Source organism: Drosophila takahashii, chromosome 3L, assembly GCF_030179915.1.
Source record: "Drosophila takahashii strain IR98-3 E-12201 chromosome 3L, DtakHiC1v2, whole genome shotgun sequence".
Lineage (NCBI taxonomy): Eukaryota > Metazoa > Arthropoda > Insecta > Diptera > Drosophilidae > Drosophila > Drosophila takahashii.
Window position 1 is genome coordinate 8,513,805 of NC_091680.1, and position 14,982 is coordinate 8,528,786.

A 14,982-nucleotide genomic window follows, 5' to 3' on the forward strand; every position below is an offset into this window, starting at 1 on the left:
TATTGATTGTAGATATTAATATTAATTAATGTAATATTATTAAAAAAAAAAAACTTGAACCCTAAACGGAACAAGTTAAAATGCCAAGGGAATTTATTTGTAATTTTCAAATTTAAATTTATAAAACATCAGAGTTTAATATATTTTTTTATCAAGAATTATTTTTTTACCTACCCTTATTATTTTCCCTGCTTAAAGTCCACCCCAATTTGTTTGCACCCTTTTGTAGAGGCTCCATCTGTGGTAACCGTGCAACTTGATAATTGTTCAATATTTTGCCAACTTCCGCAGCGTTTTAATATCCGGCCAGGAACGAATGCGGCCAACGACCAACGGCTGTCATTGTCATTGTAATGGGGCAATGTCAGAGGCGTAGGCTGGAAAAGCCGGTATATGCAGTACGGGCAACCGAAAAAAATCCACCGTTGGGCCTATGGGCCTATGCCAGGGTAAAGGGTGAAAATAAAAGCCAAGGCGAAAAACAGAGGCTGGCTGAACCGCAAAAACTCCGCCGTAAACAGTGGGCAGGTGATGAGTGAGAGCAGCCAAACAGCAAATAACAAAAAGCACACGGCAAAGCACTCGGCCCGCAGAAGGAGCACAAGGATCAGGAGCAAGGAGCAGGCAGCATCGGTAGGTACCAGGTACCAGGTAGTAATGGAAAAGTGGCTGTTGATGTAGCTGTAGCTGTAGCGGCAACCATCATCAGCCGGCAGGCAGCGAGCAAAGTAATTTTAATTAAAACTTATGGCAACGTCTGCGAGTGAGTAAAACACGGCGAAACGAGTTGATAAAAGCGCGCACACACACAAACACAATCGCGGAGCCGGCTAACACACACACATACAAACACAAGCCTTAAACGAGGTAATTAAAAAACGTAAGCACCTTTATACCAAGCCAACTCCCATCGACTCACTCCGTGTAATTTCCATTTTATTTTATGCCAACGTTTTTTGTATTTTTGTATTTGCTGCACTCTTTCCTTTTCTGTATTTACCTTTGTTGTTTTGTTATTTTGTTTTGTTTCCGCGCTTTGTTTTTTTTTCCTTGCATCTCTGCCCCTTTTTTTCGTTTGGTTTGCCTTTAAGCCGTTGCCGTAATCTGATATTACGTATACGACGTGTGCGCCAGATATTTAATAGAAATTCAACGTTTTTAAGCTTTTCAGCCAATAAAACGGGAAAAAATGTATTTCCATCCACGTTTCTTTTTTTTCATTTTATTTTAGCAGATAGTTAAACTGTCAGTTATACGGGCAGAGGTAATGCAGGGTAGTTGCGGAATTTACTGCTGCATCTGGTCCTATTTATTCAGCTTTGGCCAAGCCTGATCCATAAAGCAGCTTACTGCAGTCGTAAAAATATAAATTTCCAGCAGGATTGGAATTTTGGTCCTGGTAAATATTAAGTTCTTGATTTAGAACCCGACATTTAGATGCCTAGATAAGACAATCTGGGTTGGAAATAAACGAAAAATGGGCTTATGGCGTCATGAAACCCATCAAAATGTGATGTTTAAAGGGAGGGAATATAATTTACTGGACTTTGTTCATCAACTTCCACCGATTGACCGAACAATCCGTTTTGCAAAGTGGCTCAAAGTCTCGGATTCAGCTGCCCGTCAAGTGCATCCATCAATTACATATCAGTGCACAATGGCCTTTTGCAGCCCCTGCCTATATACTTAAAAGTTTAGCCAGGCATTATACTAATTCCCGTATAGTTGGCAGGTCCTTTCTGCGGCCTGTCCATGGCCATGTCAAGCATGGCACACCTTTGCCAGCATTTGCCTTTTTGCACTCGGCCTATTTAGCTCCGGCTTGGGGCTTTTGTTTATGTGCGTTTTCTGCACATAATATACCAGTTTCGTTCCTGCACTTGCAGTTAAGCAGCCGGCACTTGGAACTCCGCACCACCAAAAGCCCCACGTTCCCCCACCCACTTTTCACTTCCCACTTCCCATTCCCAATCCCAGTGCAACTTGCTGTAAAATGAAGCCAAAAGCTGTTCAAGCCGGCTGCTTGATTAACCATTCATTGCAGTTTTGTAGTGGCTCAATGGGAGAGCTGCACTTAGCAAAAAAGTAAGGCATATCAATTACCATTTGTCATTAAGATTTATTTAAACCAACCCATAGAATAACTAAGCAATATTTTAATATTATTTGATATTTCTTATATTTAAATATACTTACATTCCTTTATATTTTTTAAATTTATGTATATTTGTGTTTTTCTTTTCCTAAGTTACTTATTAAACTATTTATTCATAGACCATTTATTTATTATTCACACCAAGCACTGTAAGCAGTAATGTACACGATTATTTATTATTTAAGGTTTAACCTACTATCTGCATAATGAAAATATAAGGAATATATGTAGGTATGTATTTTTTTAAACTTCAAAACTAGTTTTAAAAAAGCCCTTGTAATATATTAAATGAATAACGATAGAATTAATGACCCCGTTAGGATAAATTTTTTTTCCTGTGTACGAACTGAGAACTGGAAACTGGAACTCGCCTCGATGCCTTCCTTGGTCTCACGTTTATTTCATTTGCTGCCCTTTTGGACCGACCCCTCGGGCTTTACTCGCCTGACTGCCCGGCTTTGTGTGTGTGCAAGGATGTGGGTGGGGGTGGGGGTGGTGATGAGGGTGTGTTGGTATGTGTTTGTGGCTCTGAAACTGACTCCGACTTCGAGTCTGGAGCTGTGCAATTTACGCTCAAGTAGCAAGCGGCAAACAGCGAGCAGTAAGCAGTGAGCAGCGGGCGAAGACTTGCCAAGTGGCAATTGGTGCAGAAATTATGTTTAACTTTAGTTTCAAAGCCCCAGCAATGCCAGTAATGCTCAACAACTGTTCCGACCGGTTTTTCCATTTCCATTCAACCGGCACCGCAAGCAAAGGCACCCCGGCTGATAACGTTTTAATTAACATTTAATTTGGCCTGAAAGTTGTGCCTAGGCAAATCCGGCAAAAACAAAGCCACGCAGCCTGCATTCGAATTAAGTTTCTCTCACCCACTGACAATCACAACAAGGATGCCAGCAAGGACTCCATATGCATAATAACGTTACAGCTCCCCCAGAGGCCAGAAAAGCGAGAAAACCTTTCCCGTACACGAGACGTTGCAACGGCATCCTGCATCCCGAATCCTGAATCCAGAATCCTTGCACGTAGCGGAAGCAATGATCTGGCAAATTTTAGTTTTACTTGTAGTAGCTGCAAAAAGTTTCGCTGCTTCTCACACTAAATAGTGTTGGTTGATGAGGGCGTGGGAGCCCCATCTTCTTGGAGGAGGGATTTCGTGTTGTTGACGTGCTTAGGTGTTGGCTTATGATTGCGCTGGCAGCTGCCCTGCCAGATGCTACTTTCTACCTCCTCGCCAGGAGGATGCCGCAGGATGCAGCGCAAGAAACTGCAAGTAAGTTTCTCGAAATTGCTACAAATTTGAAAGCTACACTGAGCGCTTTTAGCCGGGGGTTAGCACAAAGTGCGACCTTTCAGCCAAATGCCAGCTGTTGCATTTTGCCCGGGGACACAAACTTGTTAGCAAGCGTCAACTCTCCGATCGGATAACAAGTTTCCCTTTGCATCGGGAGCTGCAAGGGCAAGATTCCTTTCGAACTTGGTGGAAAACTATTTTTATCGGTCCGAAAATAAATTTTAATTGTAATGGATCAAATCCTTTTAAATTTAATATTTTTTTAAATCAAAAATTTAAGAATTGCATGATTTACATTAATCTAGTTAAGTGTAGCGAACAGATTTAAATTATTTTATTCATTAAAATTCCATTTCTTAAAAACAGTTACTGTTTAAGACAATTATTCTTATGCAGAACACGTAATTACTTCCATTTTATAATTATTATCAATTATAAAAATCAATTTATATATGTTATCCTATTTTAACAAAGAAATTAAAAAAAATTATGGGCGCTTTATATAGATAATCTCTTAAAAAATTTTTCAGTGCAGCCCTAACTAAGTCACACAATCTGAAATCACATTCGCACAGTCATAACCTTTGGCCCGCCCACTGCAACGTCACGACCGCAACTTTCAGTTACTTTCTACGTGTAGATTTAGGCACGTGTGCCTGTGTCTGTGCGAGTGTAATTTCGCAAGATTTTATATTCATAGCATAATCCTTGGGTATAAAATAGAAAAGTTTTCGTGTACCAACTTGAACGGGCGCCCCGGGAATGGGGATGCCAGGGGAAGGATGCACGCAGGATGCAATTTTCAATTTGTTGGTAATTTTATTTTATATTCCGAAATCCAAGTCAAGTCGAGTTTACCGAAAAACGTTTTACCGTGCAAATGATTTTCACTTTGGCCCGTGATAGCCAGGACCTCCAGGACCATCTTAGCCGGGCCGACACAGGAAAAAATTAACATTATATTGAAAATAAGGATTTAAGATTAGATTAATGGCTAAAGTTATTGATTTCCCAAAATGTTTCACCATTATAAAGAAGAATATCGTTATTCATATACTTACTTTTCAACAAAAGCCTCTGATGCTGGTTCAAAAATGGAATCAATCAGATAGAAATATATTTCTTTCGGTGAAAGTCGACGGGAAGTTGTCTGGAAAAGTTGTAACTGTAAGCAATGGACGACTGAGTGACAGAGCAAGGACGCAAGTTGGCCAAAAGCTAAGGACGAAGTTCTGTCACACTCCCCCCATTGTCGTCCTCCGCTCGTCCTTCTCTGCAATCAGCTACACACAAAAAAAAGCACGTCGCCGTAAAATCGATAAGTCCAGGTAATTTTCTGGTTATTCCTACTCATATCGCTTTTACCTGAAATATTCATAAAATTTACATTAAATAATATCATTTTGCCGAATTCTCTCTCTCAGAGATTCTCTAACTTCGAAAAAGAGCGCAAGAATCAATATGGCGAGCAAAATGACTTGAGTGGAAGCGAGAAAGTCGTATTCGAAATTCGAACTGACATGCTTTCTCGCTCGCACTAGTATAAGTTTTGGTCGACCATATCACATTTACCTGGCCCCATATCAAGTTAAAAATGATCTTAAAAAAGGTCAAATTGACCTACGATTCATATCGAGTTTTTTTTGGGTGTAGGTGTGGTGGAAGGAGCCGCCGGCAGCAGGCTAAATTCATTCATAAAACGCACAATCAGACACACATCTAGAGCCAGGTGCTCCGTCTTTTGGCCAGGCCAAATGAGTTTTCACGCAGAGAGGAGCCAGCGAGTTTCGGGCGATGGGATGGCAAATAACAACGCAATTACCCCGGGACAACGACGCCTGTGCGGAGTTTTGTTAAATGGTAAAAATTCTTAACACATATAACAACAGCTGGGGGAAAGGGACAGCCAAATTAAAAGAGAGAGAGAGAGATGGATAGAAGTTTCCCGCAAACGTATGGCTGCTGGCATGCCAATTATACAAACACATTTAACACTCGAACACTGAGGGAAAAATTTAACAACAATACTAATTCTGGTTTTCGGAACAATCAAAAAAAAAAAAAAAAATAAGAAAAATGTACCATGGATCTAGAAGATCATTTCTCTAAAGAATGCTTTCAACCTTAATTGGTTTATATTTTCATTTATTTAATCATTGATTCTTCTAATAAACTTTAATGGATCTTAGGAACATTTATTTATAAAGGGGTTTTTAAGCCACAAAATCTGTTTGTTAAGTAAAAGGATTATTTCTCATTGTGTACATTTGCTGGCATACTCACATATTTGTCGCATTTTAAGTCCTTGCTGCCTTCGCTGCCTTTTTGACTTGCCCCGCAGCATTTGAGCAACCAACAACAACCAGGATTCCTCTGCCATCTCTCTCGCTCACTCGCCAGCTATCTCTCTCTCTCTCTCTCTCTCTCTTCCGGTCGTGGGTTATTTAATCAGTTGTAAGATTTGAGTTTCATGCGGAAATATTTAATTTGGATTTTAAATGCGTGCCGTGGTGTAATGTGAGGCCAGGACCAGCGACGAAATGGAGATGCCGAGCACCGGAGACTCTTGACGGCGACAGGGAAAATGAGACAAATGTTGCAGCCCACAGCCCACATTCACCCACACTCACACCTCACATTTAGCAGCGGAAAACGTTGAGCGAAACTTTTTTATGGCTGTTGGATGGAGTTGGAATGTCCTTGCCGTCGCAGGTGCAGGACTACTGGATAAACTTTTAGTGTCGGATCTGTAATTACTCAGATTTCTTTGGGAGTTGTGTGAAGTCTGCTGGTTGAAGATTTGTGGTCTTCAGGTTGTTTATCTTTGTTTAGCTGGGAATACGAATCAGTATTGTGATTTTAAGTCTTGAAAACGATTTTACTTTTAAATTATTTGATAAAATAAATTGAAACTTATCTTTCATCAAGAAAAAACACGTTTTAAGAAGCTAAAACTAAAATGTTGGTTTGATTTAAGTACAATAAAGTTGTATTATTGATGTTCGAAATAAATATATTAATTTAATTCATAGATGTAATACAATATTATAACAAAATCCACGATCAACCTAATATAACTCACTTAAGTTATTAAGTCCATTCACTTAATTCTAAACATTTCCAAGACGTGTTTATCTATCATTCTCAATGAGTTTCAGTTTGTTTGTCAAGCTCTTATCCTGAATTTCAAGTATTCGCATTTTGGAGCACGCCATTCATTCGTGGCTCGTTTTCAAAACATGTTTTTCACTTTGTACCTGGGCTGCCTGTTAGAACTCCGGTCTGCGGACCAAGTAAACACGAAGCACTCTCCTGGAGCGGCAATCCTTTGAACGGGATGTGTGTCAGGAGATGTATCATCATATCATATGGAGCATGCCCGAGCATGCAAGTTAACCCACTTCTGTAGCTCCATCGACATGCCAGCAAGCGGTCTAAGTAGCTCCCTTTCCCCCTTCCTCCCCTCACGCTTGTACATGCATTTAATTTGTTACATAATTACGTAATTAATAAACCAGAGGACCTGAGGACACACACACACACAGACGTCTAGAAAAGGGCGAGTCCAGGCTCAGAGGACAGCCACGGTGTAGCTTAAATAAACACTCGTGCATCGTGGCGATGTCGGTGGCGTATGCGCAATATTGACGTCGGGGAAAGATTTACGGAACCCACGGTGAACTTTGACACACACACACACTACACACAATTTCACTGGCAAAGTCAGGAACAAGGATAATAGCAGAAACAACAACAACAAGATGAACATGAACTAGCAAATGCTTTCAGGCAATGCTTATATTTGATTACAATGTCATTGAGTAATTAATGTGTCCTTGTCAATAAAAATGCCAACAGGCATACGCAATGCTGCCTGTCAATCCAACAAGGATAACGGCAGCAATAACAATGTGTGTAGTAGTGTGTGTCGGTGTATCAGCAGACGTATCTATATCTGCACACGAAACTAAAATCCTTTTGTTTGCCTTGCTTAATTAATCTCATCAGTCAGCATCAGAGCCAGAGGTTTTCGCATCGTTGTCCTTCGGGCGGATGTAACTGAGACGGAGGCCCAGAGACCGAGAATCTGTTGTTGTTCAGGTGTCAAGAATAGCCCCAGAAGCCCAGAGTCCTGCATCCTGCATCCGGTTTGACTTGCCATCATCCTCATCCTTTTCCATCTCGTCGCACACATAAGCACACACCGCCCACGGGGCAAATTGTATTTCTAATTAATGGCCATAAAAAGCAATATTGCGACGTATGTTGTAAAAGTTTTCAACCGAAATTAACATGGCCGGCCAACAATTGCCAGTTGAAGGCAATCAAAATAATTGCCGGGTCCTGGAAAAAAGCCATTCGGATATAATTAAGAGAACATGGCCCGCAGCAAAAGCAATTACAAATCCAAACAGCATTTTGCCATGGTCTATCTCGATTATAGTTTCGGCGACAGGATATTAGCCGAAAGTCAAGGCGAAATTGACTTTGTCTAGGGGGACAAACGCCAGACTAATTTGTTTGATTTATTAGCAGAAGCCCCCAATCACTTTGCCATGCTGACCTGACGAGAGAAAAACATAATATATATATGATCATAATTGGGGGAATTTGCATAATTTTAGCAAGTAACGAACAAGTTCAGCTGGACCTTGTAAAAGTTATTCAGCATTTAGTTCGTTTCCCCATTGAGCCCAGAGAAGCCTTTGTCCTGTTTGTTACAACTTGTTGCACTGCAACTTTCCACAGAGCTGCAGCTAAAAGTATTTTAAATAAATTAAAATGGGACCCAAAACCCGGGCCAAAGTCCTTCGGTGACGGCCGCAAAGCGAAATGCTGCGGCCGAAAAGTTATGTCATGGCCCAGAGCCACAGAAGGACGAAGAACAGTGGATTGCCAGTGGGGGCTGTGCATCTAATAAATGCCAGAACCCGGCTATTCGCCGACCATCCTTTGGTGCCTTTTTGTTCTGGAGAGTCCTGGCAATTGCTTAAGAAACTTTCGAGTCGCTTTGCCTTTGGCTAAGCGAACGTAAAAACTTTTGCAGCATTGTAAACAATTCCCAATACACAATTCAATGCGCTTCAACACGCTCTAATGTATGCTACAGACCAGGCAAAGTTTCCAAAGAGGATGGGCGAATTGTGGAGATAGTTAGGATAGGACTGGCGAAATATGGAAAAGTTCTGATGCTTATGATTGTTTTACTTCTTCCCTGTTTTTTCAGTCTCTTTTTATACGTTTTTTTTTCGGACAGAGAGTTGGTCGTGTTTCTTATGTTTAGGGTAATCCCGATGGGTTTCCATATGATACGCATTCCCAGATGCGGAGTTTCTACTTTTTCTCCTTCCTTTTGCTGTTTGCACTTCCATCCGCCCGGTTTATCTCGAACCACCCACATTCTCAATTTGCCTTTGGCATTATTGTTTGCAAAATATATCAAAAAGTTTTCCCATTCACTCATCGCATCCCGCACCTTCCCCCGTGTCAACATCTTTTATGTGCATTTCGGATTGGCCATCATCATTGTGGCCTGATTATTATAATATGCTTATTGAATTGACCCGAGTTCAGTGACCCACGACCCTCATGCGGGCGGGCAAATCGAAAATGTTACCTAAACAAAGTTGATTTTCCATAACAACAAATAAAAACCAAATCAATTTCCGTTCTTGGTCCGTGTACAAACAGAAATCCAGACAGGGGCTTAGATCGTTCCATTTCGTTTGTGGATTTGCGGCCGACGTTTAATATCGGAGCACGCAGCGGAAATGGAAATCCAAATACATAGAAATCCGGCTTAATTGTGTGTAATTGACAGTCGCTTTGCATTCGCAGTTGAAGCATCAGAATTGAAATCAAAACGAACAAACCGCAAACGGATGTTATTAGTTTTGCTTGACGTGGGTTCGAAATTATGGCGAATCGGTGTTAGCGATTATTATAATGAAGAGCTGACAGGTCAAGAAACCAATTTCAAAACAGACAGGTCCTTTGAATTCAATGCTTATTGTTTAGTATTTAAACGTAACTTCCTAGTATTCCAAATATTTCTTAGATTTAATATATAAGTAATAGGTAATAGAAATATTGAAAAAAAAAAGTCTACCAATCAGGAATTTCTAGTACTATTTTTTATCATGTACTAATTTTATAAACCTTTTTTGTAGAATAATAAATACTTTAAACCAATGCAAATTTTAATTAATTTTGTAATTTCTTAATAATGCTTTTTAATTATTTAATCGCACTTTGCATACCAAACTCTATTCCAAATCATCCCCGTCATTCAATTAAAATGAAACTAAGCAAACACTTCGTGTGCGTTTGGAAAAAATCAATTTTAAAATAAAGCTAAAAATACCTGCAAAAAATTGCCGCAAATAAACCTCGAAAAAATATGCCAAAAACCTCGTAAAAAGTTGGCTTTCCGTTGCCTGGCAATTTTAAATGCAAAAAACGCGATTGCAATTTATGCACGTGAGTGTGCTGGTACATATACGTATACGAGAACTGCATATACATGCATGTGGGTGTGCAAATACCCTGTAGTTCTCAAGGGGGCCGGTGGCACTTTCGGGGTAGAAAAGGGATCGACCACCCAGTGGTCCCTTAAGGGTCAATAGGTGGCGTGTGTATTTTTTACAAGAGCAAAAGAGTTATCGGAGAGTGAACTTTTCTATGTGAACACTTCTATATGAGTTTAAAAAATTGTAAAATGAAATTTTTGACAAGTATATAATGATTTTAATAACGAATACAACTTTATTTTGTTTTTATAAAAAACAAATTTAAAAAAAGTTAAAATAATAAAATACAAACTTAATAATGAGATAAAATAAAATAATAAATGATAGAATTTTATTTCTTTTTATATTATTTATATTTAATAATGAGCAATTTAGCTGCAGCAATATTTTTAACAATAGCGGTGGTTCAGTAGCAAAACGTTTTCTTTCCTTCCATAACAAGCGGATTTTATTGATGCTTAGATATATAAAATAAATATATAAGTACCTAATTTTATATACATATAGAACTAAACAAAAATAATATTAGCGAATGTTTTTATTGCCATCGATTATACGATATCGGTAGTCGCAATATTAATCGTAACGGATTGCCATAACTACCCAACCCCGCTACCATCACTAACCCAACGTTTGCGCCAAATTTTGTAAACATTGTATTTAATTTGTCTTATTGTACATTTAAAGTGTTATATTTTGTTGTGATCTGAAGTGTCGTCAACAGGTGAGTAACACCATGAGTTGTGCAAGTGAATTACCTAATAATGTGTGATATTTAGCCATGAACAGCAACAGGCACATTCGTCGATTTGTTAAAGAGGAGAAAGAGAAATAGTGGTGCAAAGGACTCCTACGTAAGTCTTTTTTCTTTGATATAAATATTTTAGTGAAATTTTCTTCCTTTTTAGATTAAAGCCATGAGATCGTTGTTGCTGCCAGAAGGGGGTTTAAAAAACTTGCGGAGGGTTCTCACGGATGAGTTTGTTGTGGGATTTAATGTTAAAGGCCTTTCTGGAAAAAAAGCCGTAAACTCCTTTACACATTTCTATGGTGCACTTCACGGTAGGTTATTATTATAACTGTATTTTTTATAATACACTTAGTTTCTTGATTCAATTTCAATCTATTTACTTACAATGCCATCTGTCTTTAATCCTATTTCTTTCTGTCTTTTTCTGCTTTTCACTTCTAAAACATGGTTTGATGTAAACAGGCTTGTATAACAAAATCTAAAAATATATATTTAAACCCATGCGGAGGGAATTATAATTTAGTCCAGAAGTTTGTTACGCAGTAATGGAGAATTTAACCATGTCCGTCTGTCTGTCGGTTCAAGTTTCAAAAGCGTGAAATAAGTCTACATTTAACTGTTGGTTATTCTTATTTTATATTTATGCTTTTCTTGCCGAAGTTAGTTTCTGTTCTCATTTTATTTTAAAACACTAAAATCTTATTTTTTTTAGATATTGTTTCAGAATCTGGTAATGCAGAAATATTGATTCCCAAGGCAATTCAATTGCAAAAGAAACGATTTTTTAAAAATAAATCCAAATCAAATAATAACAACAATGAGGCACTCAACAAAAACGTGTCAGCAGAGGAATTTGTTCAATAAATATAAATTAAAAAAATAGAAAAATTGTCTACTTATAATACAATAAATTAATTTAACAAAAAGTATTTTTTCTTGGGAAGTTTCATAGCATTCAGCTTTTTTGGTATTGAAAACACCAACCCCATTTCATACCCCTTTTCGCCACAAAAGGGACCGATAGGTGGTCCGATAGATGGTCCGATAGGTGGCCCCTTTTGTGGCGAAAAGGGGTATAATATGGGACCACCTATCGGTCCCTTTTGTGGCGAAAGGTAATGCAGAACTTCGCCATATGACCACCGCCTAGGACATGCCGTGGTAAAAGTGGATAGAAATTTACATTGCGGGTGGTATAAACGGGAGTTAGTCCCAAGCCCCCGGTGTATGGCGATTTCGCTAGTTCGGGACCAGTCCCGGCGAACTACAGGGTACACTCAGCTGTATGCATTCGCATACGATCTGTGTATGTGTGGGTAAACGTTACATTTTAAATGAATTGTTCGCGCATTTGTTTGCACAAAACGCAGCGGCAAACAGCAAATTAAATAAAATAAATTTTATTTTTATTCACTAAAAAAAAGTAGATTTAAACCGATATATGGGTATGTGTATATTTGCATATAAGCCGGCGACTATAACGATTCAGCTGCCGCAAATGGCAATTTTAGTTGGCATTTTGTTAATTCTTTTTGTTAAACCCATTTCCATTGCAACCAGCATGTGGGTCAATAAAATCGCCAGCGACAGCAATAATTTTGTCGTTTTAAATTAAATATAAATACACGGCCCAGGCTTTCTCCATGACGCTTTTAATATTTCATAATTTCCGCATAATTTATAAAAGTTTATAATGCCTCTGCTTATCTCCCTCTCCGTATTAATTGATCCCCTGTATAAAGCATATAAAAAGAGGAATAAAAACTAGAATTACCTAAAGTTTTTGGCCCCCACACTCGGGGTCTGGCTTTTAATTATGCTGCTGGTCCCGATGATGCCATGCCGGCAACCCTTTGCCACAAAACTCAATCCTGGCACTGCCCCAGCACCCCCTCAAAAATTGTGGCTCATGAACTGTGCTCATTGTTTAAACTTTCAAGTTGGCGACAATAAACGTTGAAACTTTTAGTTTTATTGCGAAACTTTCAACGAGATTTTCGGTCGAAACAAAATACAAAAAGGCCAGAGCAGCCAAAAAAAAAAGAAAGTGTAACAAAGGAAATTCGTAAATGTATAATAATAACCGCACAAGCATTTTGGGGTACAATTGGTGGCCAGAAGAAAGGAGTCAGGGGAAACACTTTCTCTCCAATTATATTGGCAAGTCAAGGCAGGGCCATTAGGTTGCTGAGCAACGCAATAAAGACGAGAAGTAAACAAAAAATACAAGAAAATATCAGATCTAAAAAAATTCAGAAAAGAATTTAGCCTAGCCCTAGAAAAGCTCCACATAATTATGCCAAAATTAGTTCCTGTGTAGGCAAACATTCTATGAAAACAGCCAGGTGGCAAAGGTGTTTTCCGAACATTTTCCCAACCCACCTGTAAGTCTTGTAAGCCAGCTGGAATCCAAAGGAGAAGCCCCAGCAATGAGACAGCCCACGTTAAACGGCGCCCGAGTCAAACTGTGCAAACCTGCACGTACCTGCACTTGATCTATGCGGATATTAAGATATTGAATTACCTTTTTGTTCGTGCAGCTCAGACTAAGACGGCGGCATACCCGGATACGGATACGGATACACTCTCACTTGCCACCCGGAGTGGCGGGCCAACAGCGCAGGGTGATATGAAAAAATGCCAAGACTGTAAGCTCGACGATAAATCTTGGCGGCAATTGAACGTTAATAGTTAAATAATATAGTAGCCAGAAATATGCGGCAAATTATGCTTGAAATTCCGGGCATAACCCAGTCGAGGAGCCCGAGCAGTCGGGCCAGTGTGCAATGGATTAGGCTGTCAAAATCCATTAAATATGCAACATGCGTACCGAAGCCCGAAAACAGAGGAAGTGGCTGGGGCACATGGTAAAGGGGGTGGTTAAAGAGGGCTTCTAGAAGTCCTTGGCAAGTTATCCTCATTCTGGACTGCTTACGTTTAGTTCAGTGCTCGCCTGCTTTTCCGATCAATGCTGCTGCATATATGAATGTTAAAGTATTGTGGGAGAGTCTAATCAAGCTGTTTTCTAAAATCTGTAAATCTGTAATTTAAGCAGTAGAATATCTAATAAATCAATAATGATATTTTAGATGAGGTTACTTACATAGCTTAAAAATTATCCTATAAGGCTTAAGTTGGCAATAAAATACTTAACAAAATATACTACGAAAGATTTTCTTATTTAATTACATTCTCCTTTTTAGACGTTAACAACTTTGAAATAATATTCTGAGTGCCGTCACTTAATTTAATAAATTAATTTAATATTTAAAGCTTAGCTCTTACCCCTTTTCATCCTTGATTAAGTTCCATTAACAACAAGAAAGGAAGCTAGCTTCGGCCAGCCGAAGCTTATATACCCTCGCAGATCATTCCTATTAATTAACAAATCGCAAAAATGTTCAATTTTCTAATATTTCTCATTAATTTTCCGATCGATCCTATGGCAGCTATATGATATAGTCGTCCGATTTTGATCAAATTAAAATTGAAATTCGGAAATATTTAAAAAGAGTCATATCTTAGAGTAGAAGATAATACAATAAAAACCAAAGAAGCTAGAATTTATTTCCTATTACTTTTCCATTAATTTTCCGATCGTTCCTATGGCAGCTATAAGATATAGTAGTCCGATTTTTTAAATAATTAATTCGAAATTCAGAAATATTTAAAAAATAACATCCCCAAAAGTAGAAGGTAATATTTCAAAAAACACCGAAGGTAGAATTTTTTTAAGTTTTTTTTTTCCTATCCTTCCTGTGGGAGCTATAAGATATAGTTGTCCGATCCGGTCGGTTCCGACATATATACTACCTGCAATAGAAAGAAGACTTTTGGGAAAGTTTCATCCCGATAGCTCAAAAACTGAGAGACTAGTTTGCGTAGAAACAGACAGACGGACAGACGGACATGGCTAGATCGACTCGTCTTGTGATGCCGATCAAGAATATATATACTTTATGGGGTCGGAAACGTCTCCATCACTGCGTTGCAAACTTCTGACTGAAATCATAATACCCTCTGCAAGGGTATAAAAATGAAGGCTCATTAAGAAGAAACAAGTGAAAAACCTTTGAAGCTACTGAAAGCCTTCAGGCTGTTTCATATTTTATTGCGTTTCATTAGACGACGGCTAAAGAAGTTATTGTCGTACGCGTTATTTAATAAAAACCGAAACATGCCAGAGGACTCGCTGTGTGCGATATGGCCAACGAATGTTGTTTATGGCTGGAAATATTTCTAATTAGCCCAA

At 38.8% G+C, this 14,982-nt stretch overlaps 1 long non-coding RNA gene across 1 annotated transcript; it reads left to right on the plus strand.

Annotated features, from left to right (window-relative positions):
• The first annotated feature begins 10,565 nt into the window (after positions 1–10,565).
• Positions 10,566–11,659, plus strand: LOC138913077 (uncharacterized). Its single transcript, XR_011418652.1, has 4 exons — positions 10,566–10,703; positions 10,759–10,833; positions 10,888–11,041; positions 11,443–11,659. It is a non-coding gene; the product is annotated as an uncharacterized lncRNA (long non-coding RNA).
• The last annotated feature ends 3,323 nt before the right edge of the window (positions 11,660–14,982 follow it).